This window comes from Spinacia oleracea, chromosome 1 (genome assembly GCF_020520425.1).
Source record: "Spinacia oleracea cultivar Varoflay chromosome 1, BTI_SOV_V1, whole genome shotgun sequence".
Taxonomy (NCBI): Eukaryota; Viridiplantae; Streptophyta; class Magnoliopsida; order Caryophyllales; family Amaranthaceae; genus Spinacia; species Spinacia oleracea.
Window position 1 is genome coordinate 44,386,605 of NC_079487.1, and position 8,112 is coordinate 44,394,716.

General features: G+C 34.6%; 1 long non-coding RNA gene across 5 annotated transcripts; it reads left to right on the forward strand.

Annotated features, from left to right (window-relative positions):
- Window positions 1-2,016: 2,016 nt before the first annotated feature.
- Window positions 2,017-7,012, forward strand: LOC110801991 (uncharacterized). Of its 5 annotated transcripts, XR_008922471.1 has the most exons (7): window positions 2,017-2,246; window positions 2,377-2,567; window positions 3,528-3,605; window positions 3,729-3,863; window positions 5,067-5,105; window positions 5,200-5,302; window positions 6,788-7,012. It is a non-coding gene; the product is annotated as an uncharacterized lncRNA (long non-coding RNA). The 5 variants fall into 5 exon arrangements; XR_008922241.1 differs by having other exon boundaries at window positions 5,067-5,302; XR_008922630.1 differs by lacking the exon at window positions 5,067-5,105.
- Window positions 7,013-8,112: the final 1,100 nt, after the last annotated feature.

Sequence of the window (8,112 nt, forward strand, 5' to 3'; positions counted from 1 at the left end):
AAATGCACCTCCGATTGTGTTGCGAGTATTCCTATTGCCCATGAGCTCATGCAAGCAAGGCGTGGGCATCGTGTAGACGTGTACACCAAATACGACAAAATCAAATACAAAACCATGTGGAAATATGATTTTGAAAAAAACTTAGTTTCAGTTTTTCAGAATATATAGGAATAGGACTATGCCGACATTATATTGAACGATTAAAAAAAAAAAAATTCCTATGTTATCATTTTATTAACGAATAATCGTCGGTGAAAAAAGAGTGAAGTATCTCGATAATTCCGCTAGGCTTTACCTCCTTCACTTTTTTAGGGTCATACTGATGTGAAATCAGATGCAAATCAACAAGTATTGCTAAGTACTAATCTTAATCACAACAAATGAGAAATCCATGGCCTAAAGATTAGTACTAGGTGCTCGTATTAAGCAACGAAGGAAAAGAAGCTAAGTAGGTCAAGCAAGCAGCTGCCCATGGATGTTGGTAAGGTGTGTGATTGAGGTGCTTAATGACAATTAGTGTTAATAAAGTCCTAAACATGCTTTACTTTCACTAATTATGCTCATTAGCTACTTAGCTCTTAAAACAGTTTTTTGTAATTTACGATTTCGTAAAACCGGATGTATTTAGCTTAGTATGGAAGCATTTTGGGACGTGTAAGCAAGGTGTAGTAAGCTCTTAGCTTACTCATGGAGGTGCTTAAGCTACTTGCAGATTTTGAGCCAATTCCAAGCTTTCCTTCCTAGCTAGGAAAGCTTCTCATTTGCCTAACACAAAAGAAGCCTGCCTTTTTATTCTGATCTGGGCATAAGGCTTTTTGCAGCAAATCAATTATTTCTTTCCTTGGTTGAAGATGTATTCATGTATAGGAAAGGTTTCTATGGGTTCCCTTATTTAGAATTTCGTCCAATGAAGAGAAGGAAGCAAACAAGTAGGAGGTTGGCTGATTTCAGTCAGTTTTAGGAGATATTTTGTAATTTCTTTGCTTTGTTTATTTCCTTAGTGTGTAAGAATTGGTTGCTGATGTATTAAGTCTTTAGCTCATGTACTATCTATATGTAAGCCTGATTGTCAATGAAGGGCAGATTTTGAAGTTGAAAAACATTGTTATAAACTGTTGTGTTTAAAGACTAAAAACTCGGTGTTTTTATTCTAACTTGCACGAATCTCTTGGGAGGTAAAACTACAAGAATTCAATCCAATTAACAATATTTGAGAGTGATTCACTTATTTTGTTAATTGAAAACCCTTTTAGTTTAGGTTGAGAGTGATTTCATTCCTTAACTAAAAACTGAATACTTTGCTTTAAGAGAGATTCTTTTAGCTTGTGTTCAAACCTGTCCTAAACACTACGCTTCATTGAGTTGTGTTTGTTTCACATACATAAACTTTTTTTGTTAAATAGTCTCTCTTTTGTACTTCGCCGTTTTATATGGTACTTGCATGGAATAGAAATGTTGGAATTTAAAGCTGGAAAATGAAGGAAATAATGCCTTTGGTCCAAATTTGCATTTATGCATTTAATGCTAAGTCTAATAAATGTGGTTCAGTATTAATTAACAAGTTAATAATTCAGTGATATCAAGTGAACTGAATGCCTAGCTAGAGGCCGCTTCAGTTCAGGTGGAGTTGATAACATTAATCCACAACTTATTCTTGACTGAACTCGTAGGGCCACACAAATAGCACGTGAACGGATTAAGTATATAAGTAAATATATTATTCATTAAGTACTCTATTTATGATCATTCGGAAATTACGGATCTCGGTTCCAGTGGGAGCTTAAATCGTCAAAAGGCAAAGTAAAGAATATTCCGGAAATGAAGATGAAATGGAAATATCACTAGTAGAAAAATTGCCATGTGCTTCCCTTCAAGTGCGGCTCATTTAATAAAAAGGCAGCACTTGAGAGCACAAAATAAATAAATTAAAACTACATTTTCACAAGTGCGGGTCATTTTAGAAAATAAGCAGCACTTGAGTCAAGTGCGGGCTCATTTATAAACAAGCAGCACAAACATTTTTCCCAAAAAAAAAAAAAGAAGGTGTCTCAATTTTTTTCATTTTCCCGCTCTTCATCTTCTTCCCTCACATTCTGTCTCCGTCGTTCCGCGAAACGAAGAAACTCACTGCACACTCGCTCACCCATCTCTTTTGTGCCTCTCTCCTCTTCCTTGTCGCCGCTGCGCTCTGCTCTTCCTCCTTCCCCCACCGCCGTCACGCTCTGCTCTCCCCTTATCTCTTCTAGGTTTGTAACTTAAAACCTAACTTTTATTGATCATTAGTTTCAAGTTTAGATCTTAGGTTTTCTAAATTAATTTCTTACTTTGGTTTAGATCTTAGGTTTTATATGTTCTTAATTGAGGTGGGGTTTGCAGACCTTACATATAGTTGCAGAACTATGCAAAGTTGATGATGGGAGATGATAAATAGCCGGCGAAGGTGATGGGAATAGCAGTAGAGAAAAAGATCAGGAGCTTCTCATACCATCGTTGACTGTTCCGGCATCCATGACGATTCTTCTAAAGTTATCCCTTTCGTTTATTCTTCCCACCTTTATGGGTGAGAGGTTATTCTCTTTCTCTCCTTTTTGTTCGATCTATTTGGGGATTTCTTTAATTTTACTGGATTTATTTTTATTTGTCATTTGCCTTTGGAAAATTTTATGTATTTGGATTTTCATTTTATTTTAAACTTGCTATTTATTGTTCTTTGATTTCTGCTATGAGTTTACTAATTTGGGGATTATGTGATAAAATCATAGTGTGATATATGAAAGGTTCTATATTGGAGGATAAATTTTGATCTAATTCCTTTTCCTTTCTTTATTGATTGATGTACTATATATTTTTGTTGTTGGTATAGTTGACTTAAAAGATGAGGTTGATCATTAATCCACAACCATGACAGGGGTTTTTGCTTATAATTGGTTGTCTTAGCTAGTTTTCATCAAAGGCTTAAATTGGTTAGGATACCGTTTAAGTGAGATAAAAAAACAGTAGTCAATTCTGCTTGGAAGATATTATTGTTCAAGTCATACGACCAGGTCTATCTTAGGCCAGTTAGACATTAGTTTGCATCAGTTCTTGTAGGTTGCAGTTCAAGTGTGAATTGTCACTACGTCTTGCCAGTGTCAATACTCAATAGCTTATTGGTTCCACCTGCAATCAAGTATATGCCCTTTCTACATACATTACTATATATGTTTCATTCTGTTGAAGTTTTCTGCGTACTATCTTTTTGTGAAATTCATAATTTACTTCTTATAGGGATTTTAATACAAGTGAGAAATGATATTTACTAGCTGAATTTTCTCTTATGTTTTCTAGTTGAATTTGCAGTTCATGTCAGTTAGATTGCTGAGTTTGGAGTTTCTTTTAGAAGCCTCTTTTTACTGTTTGAGCAGTATTTGAGTACATATAACAAATAGTTATTTATTGAAATGAACTTTTCTTTACAATTTGATTTTTTTCTTACTATCCATGTGATTCTAACTTTTTGGTGGTTACAACTGATTTTTTGGATAAAGGTAGTGCATGTTAAGATAATCAAGCTAGCGCTACGACTTGCGTACATCAATCTCAATGCCTTCAGTCTACTATCTCAGGTACACATTCTGATTTTCTGTTAGTCTTGCTATTTAGTTTTGATGATTCAATGACTCCTTCCTTGATGTGTTGTATGAGGTCTATGTAAGCCTGGTAACATCTGTAGCTTTCATTGTTGCAAGAGCTTTGCTTTTACAGAGGAAATCCATGCTTTGCACAGGCTATCAATGCCGTGTTCGGGTTGCTTTATTCTGGTAATCTGCCTTGTTCCTGGGTCAAGGTTCAATGTGGTTTATCACTACCAGCCCTGAACACGAGTATAGTTATGAACTCAGTCTATATATACTATACGATGCAATTAATTATTTTTTAAGATGAAGTTGTTTCAATCAGAGTTGGTTTTTATGATGTAAAATCTGATAAAGTCAGTAATACCTTGTACAGAATTTAAATAGTGGTCTACTGCCTGAAAATATAAAATAAGGGAGGAGTAACTGTTTATCTACGAGACTACGGGTATTATAACAATCGGTAGAAGGTAGTCTGTCTTAGAACCCCAAGGATAACTTTTGGTTTGTGGGAATTGTTTTACATTTATCCTTGTCTGTCTGCAATTGCGCGTAGGTATTACTAGAGCCCCAAGGATAACTATTGGTTTTTGGGTATAGTTGATTATGACTGGTTGCAATAGGTATTAGGTACTTGAATTGAGTCATGATTTTCTCCCATATTTCTCCTCGGAAGCTTTGATTGTAACATATAGAAAACATTATATATGACTTCTATATCATATTATTGAACAGTCAAAACTGGTGGAAAGTTTTGAGTAAACTTTCAGATAATATTGTGTAAAGACTAAATATATAACTTGAATTCTAGATTTAGAAGAGCTATGCTTGGAAGTACTCACTGATTGATTCATCTTTAAATTATTCAATAACTAGATTTGATTAAGAAAGGGAATTATCATATCAGAGATTGCAAGAGTTTTTGTCTACTTTAATTTGATATTTGCTGTTAGCTCATTTTATTATTGGCATTCTTCTTTCCTTTGCTTGTGTACTTAACTAATACATGTACTAGTTACTTGTATTTGAAATGAAAATTATCAATGGTTCAAGTCAGTGTGACAAATTTTGAATACAGGTCAACACGAGGTCTTTTTTTCTTAGCTACATGCAATGTAAATTATGCTCTTGGACACCTATTTTACTTCCCAATATAATAATTTTATATTCAGGTTCTCTCCGTTTTACTTCCTTCCCCCCTCTAGATAATCTGGATCTTTCTTCCTTTATGTTGGTTTGCCTCTTTAATTCCAAGTGTGTTGCTAGAAAGCAAGTGGCTATACTGTGTTGGAAAGTCAGAGGCTTGAACTTGTTGTTTGTTCTGTATTAGACAGCTTGTTGCTTGACATAAATATGATTGCACTATACATGCATTAGTAAGATGGTATCTTCTATTTTTTTTCGTGCTGCATTATAGCTAAAGTACGTTAATTAATATAAATCTGTTTGCAGACCGAGATTCCACCATAAGGAATCCTCCAGCTTTTTCAGGTTTTTTGTATTTCATTCCTTTCCCAAGATTGTCATGTTGCTAGTAAATCGTTTCTCACCTTATCTATTATTGCACCTTTTATCAAACTTTCAGGGGAGTCCAGGGATGTTACGACATTAATGCAGAAAAAACTCGTGAAGAGAACTGGACTTGAAGGGTATCCAGTTGCTTTACAGCCAAGTACATTTTTTATGATGTAAGTTAAGCCTGCCCAAATTTTCTATAATGAAAGTGATATTCTCTTTCATCTTCTACTGCCAAAGAACAATACAATATGCCAATGATTAGGTGGTTGCAGCCCCATTTTTCTTTGATCTCCTTTCTGAGTATAACGTACATAAATTGTACCTTGAATATTATGTTTATAAAAGTACTTGACTTGTACAAGTTTTACTTAGCTTACTGTCATGGAAAATTATGAAATTATATGTGTTTGCTAAATGCAATTGTACATTAAAGGGTTGAACATACAAGTAAAAGAGTTCAAACTTGTTGAGTCTTAGGTTCATTAGTTGAAAGTTAGGAACGAAAAAACACATTTTAGATAAAATATGACCTATAATAATGAAACGAGGCTTAAATGTGCATAACTTGACCAAAGTAGGTGAGAATGAGTTTGAAATATTAAAATAAGTCTAATAAACATGTAAAGAGTTGAAAATATTTATTTAGGTCCAGTAGTTGGAAGTTGAGGCCGAAATAAGCCATTTTAGTCAAAATGTGACCTATAATGATCAAACGAGCTTTAAATGTGCATAACTTGACCAAAGTAGGCGAGAATGAGTCTTTGAAACATAAAACTAAGTAAATTAAACATGTAAAGGACACAAAATACTTTAAATGGTTTATTAGTTGAAAATTGGGAGCGAAATAAGTCATTTTTAGTCAAAATGTGACCTAAAATGAACAAACTAGCCTTAAATGTTCATAACTTGAACAAAGTAGGTGAGAATGAGTCTTAGAAACATTAAAATGAGTATGATAAACAAGTTACGGGTTTAAAATACTCATTAGGTTCATTAGTTGAAAGTTGAGACCGGAATAAACTATTTTATTTAAATGTGACCTATAATGAACAAACGAGCCTTAAATGTGCATAACTTGACTAAAGTAGGTGAGAATGAGTCTTTGAAACATAAAACTAAGTAAATTAAACATGTAAAGGACACAAAATACTTATTTAGGTTTATTAGTTGAAAGTTGTGAGCGAAATAAGTCATTTTTAGTCAAAATGTGACCTAAAATGAACAAACTAGCCTTAAATTGAACAAAGTAGGTGAGAATGAGTCTTAGAAACATTAAAATAAGTATGATAAACAAGTTACGGGTTTAAAATACTCATTAGGTTCATTAGTTGAAAGTTGAGACCGGAATAAACTATTTAAGTTAAAATGTGACCTATAATGAACAAGCGAGCCTTAAATGTGCATAACTTGAACAAAGTAGGTGGGAATGAGTCTTTTAAACATAAAACTAAATATGTTAAAATATAAAGGGTTTAAAATAATTAGTTAAGTTCATTAGTTGAAAGTTAGGAGTGAAATAAGCCATTTTTATTGTTATACAATTCATTATTAATGTTCATTATTAATTGGGAGCAAAATTTTACTTTATTATACGATACAATATTTATAATACAACTAAAGTATATATTTCTTTTTTGATGGTCGATCTTCTTAAGGTATTCAACAATCCGAGGAGCAACCCTTCACTACGGAGGAGATAAATGAAGTTCGAGATAATTTGGCAAACTTCATTAAGAGATTGTCTTTGATATTTTCTTGTAGTGAATCATAGATTGTGAATGCTAGTTTTCCATATGATTGTAGTGTAATCGATTTTTATATTTACAATTATATACTATGTAATTTAATTATCTATATAATTGGATACTTGTTTTATGTGATTTATGGAGGTTAACTAGTGGGCGTGGTCTAATTGTATAATATATATAGCAGGGATATCAGTTATATAACAAAATTCTATATCAAGTGCGACTCATTTATATATCAAGTGCGGCTCTTTTTTATGCTTGTGCTGCCCATTTTTATGTCAAGTGCGGGCTAATTTCTAAAATTGGCAGCACAAAATTTGTCAAGTGCGGGCTCATTTTCAAAGTTGGCAGCACAAACTTTGTTAAGTGCGGGCTCATATTGCAAAATTGGCAGCACCAAATTTGTCAAGTGCGGGCTCATTTTGTAAATTGGCAGCACTTGAAGTATCAAGTGCTGCCAATATTTTGGCAGCACTTGAGAAACATCAAGTGCGGGCATGCCATGTGCTGCACATGTAAAAGCCCGCACTTAACCCCTTAAAATGAGCCCGCACTTGAGCTTTTTTCCTCTAGTGTATGGTTCATGACGAAAATATAAATATTATCCAAGTCATATATGTTGTCGGAAACGAAAACATGGTTCGTTCGGAAAATATTATCGGAAATAGAAATATTGCCAGAATCGGAAATGTTGTCGGAAACGGAAATGTTACCGGAATAGGAAATTATTTCCGGAATCGGAAATATTAACGGAAACGTAAATATTTGTTCGAAACAGAAAAAGATTTCGGAATCGGAAAACGAATCAGAAGCTCAACGAGCGATAAGCCGGCAAGCGAGCCGGCCCACCACTCGACAAGCAAAAGGCCGAGCACACAACACTAGGCTCGAAGCCCACCACCAGCGCCCAGCCGTATGCGATGGGCCTGGAGCGCCGTGGGCCGCAACGAGCCAAGGCAAGCAACAACAAGCCAAAGCAAGCAGCAGCGCACATGGCCAAGGCCAAACTACAACGCGCGCTGGGCCTTGGGCCGGCAGCAACTGAAGGAAATAATGCCCTTGGTCCAAGTATGCATTCAAAGCTAAGTCTAATAAATGCGGTTCAGTATTAATTAATTATACAAGTTAATAATTCAGTGAGATCAAGTGAACTGTATGCCTAGCTAGAGGCCGCTTCAGTTCAAGTGGAATTAATAATATTAATCTACAGCTTACTCTTGACTGAACCCGTA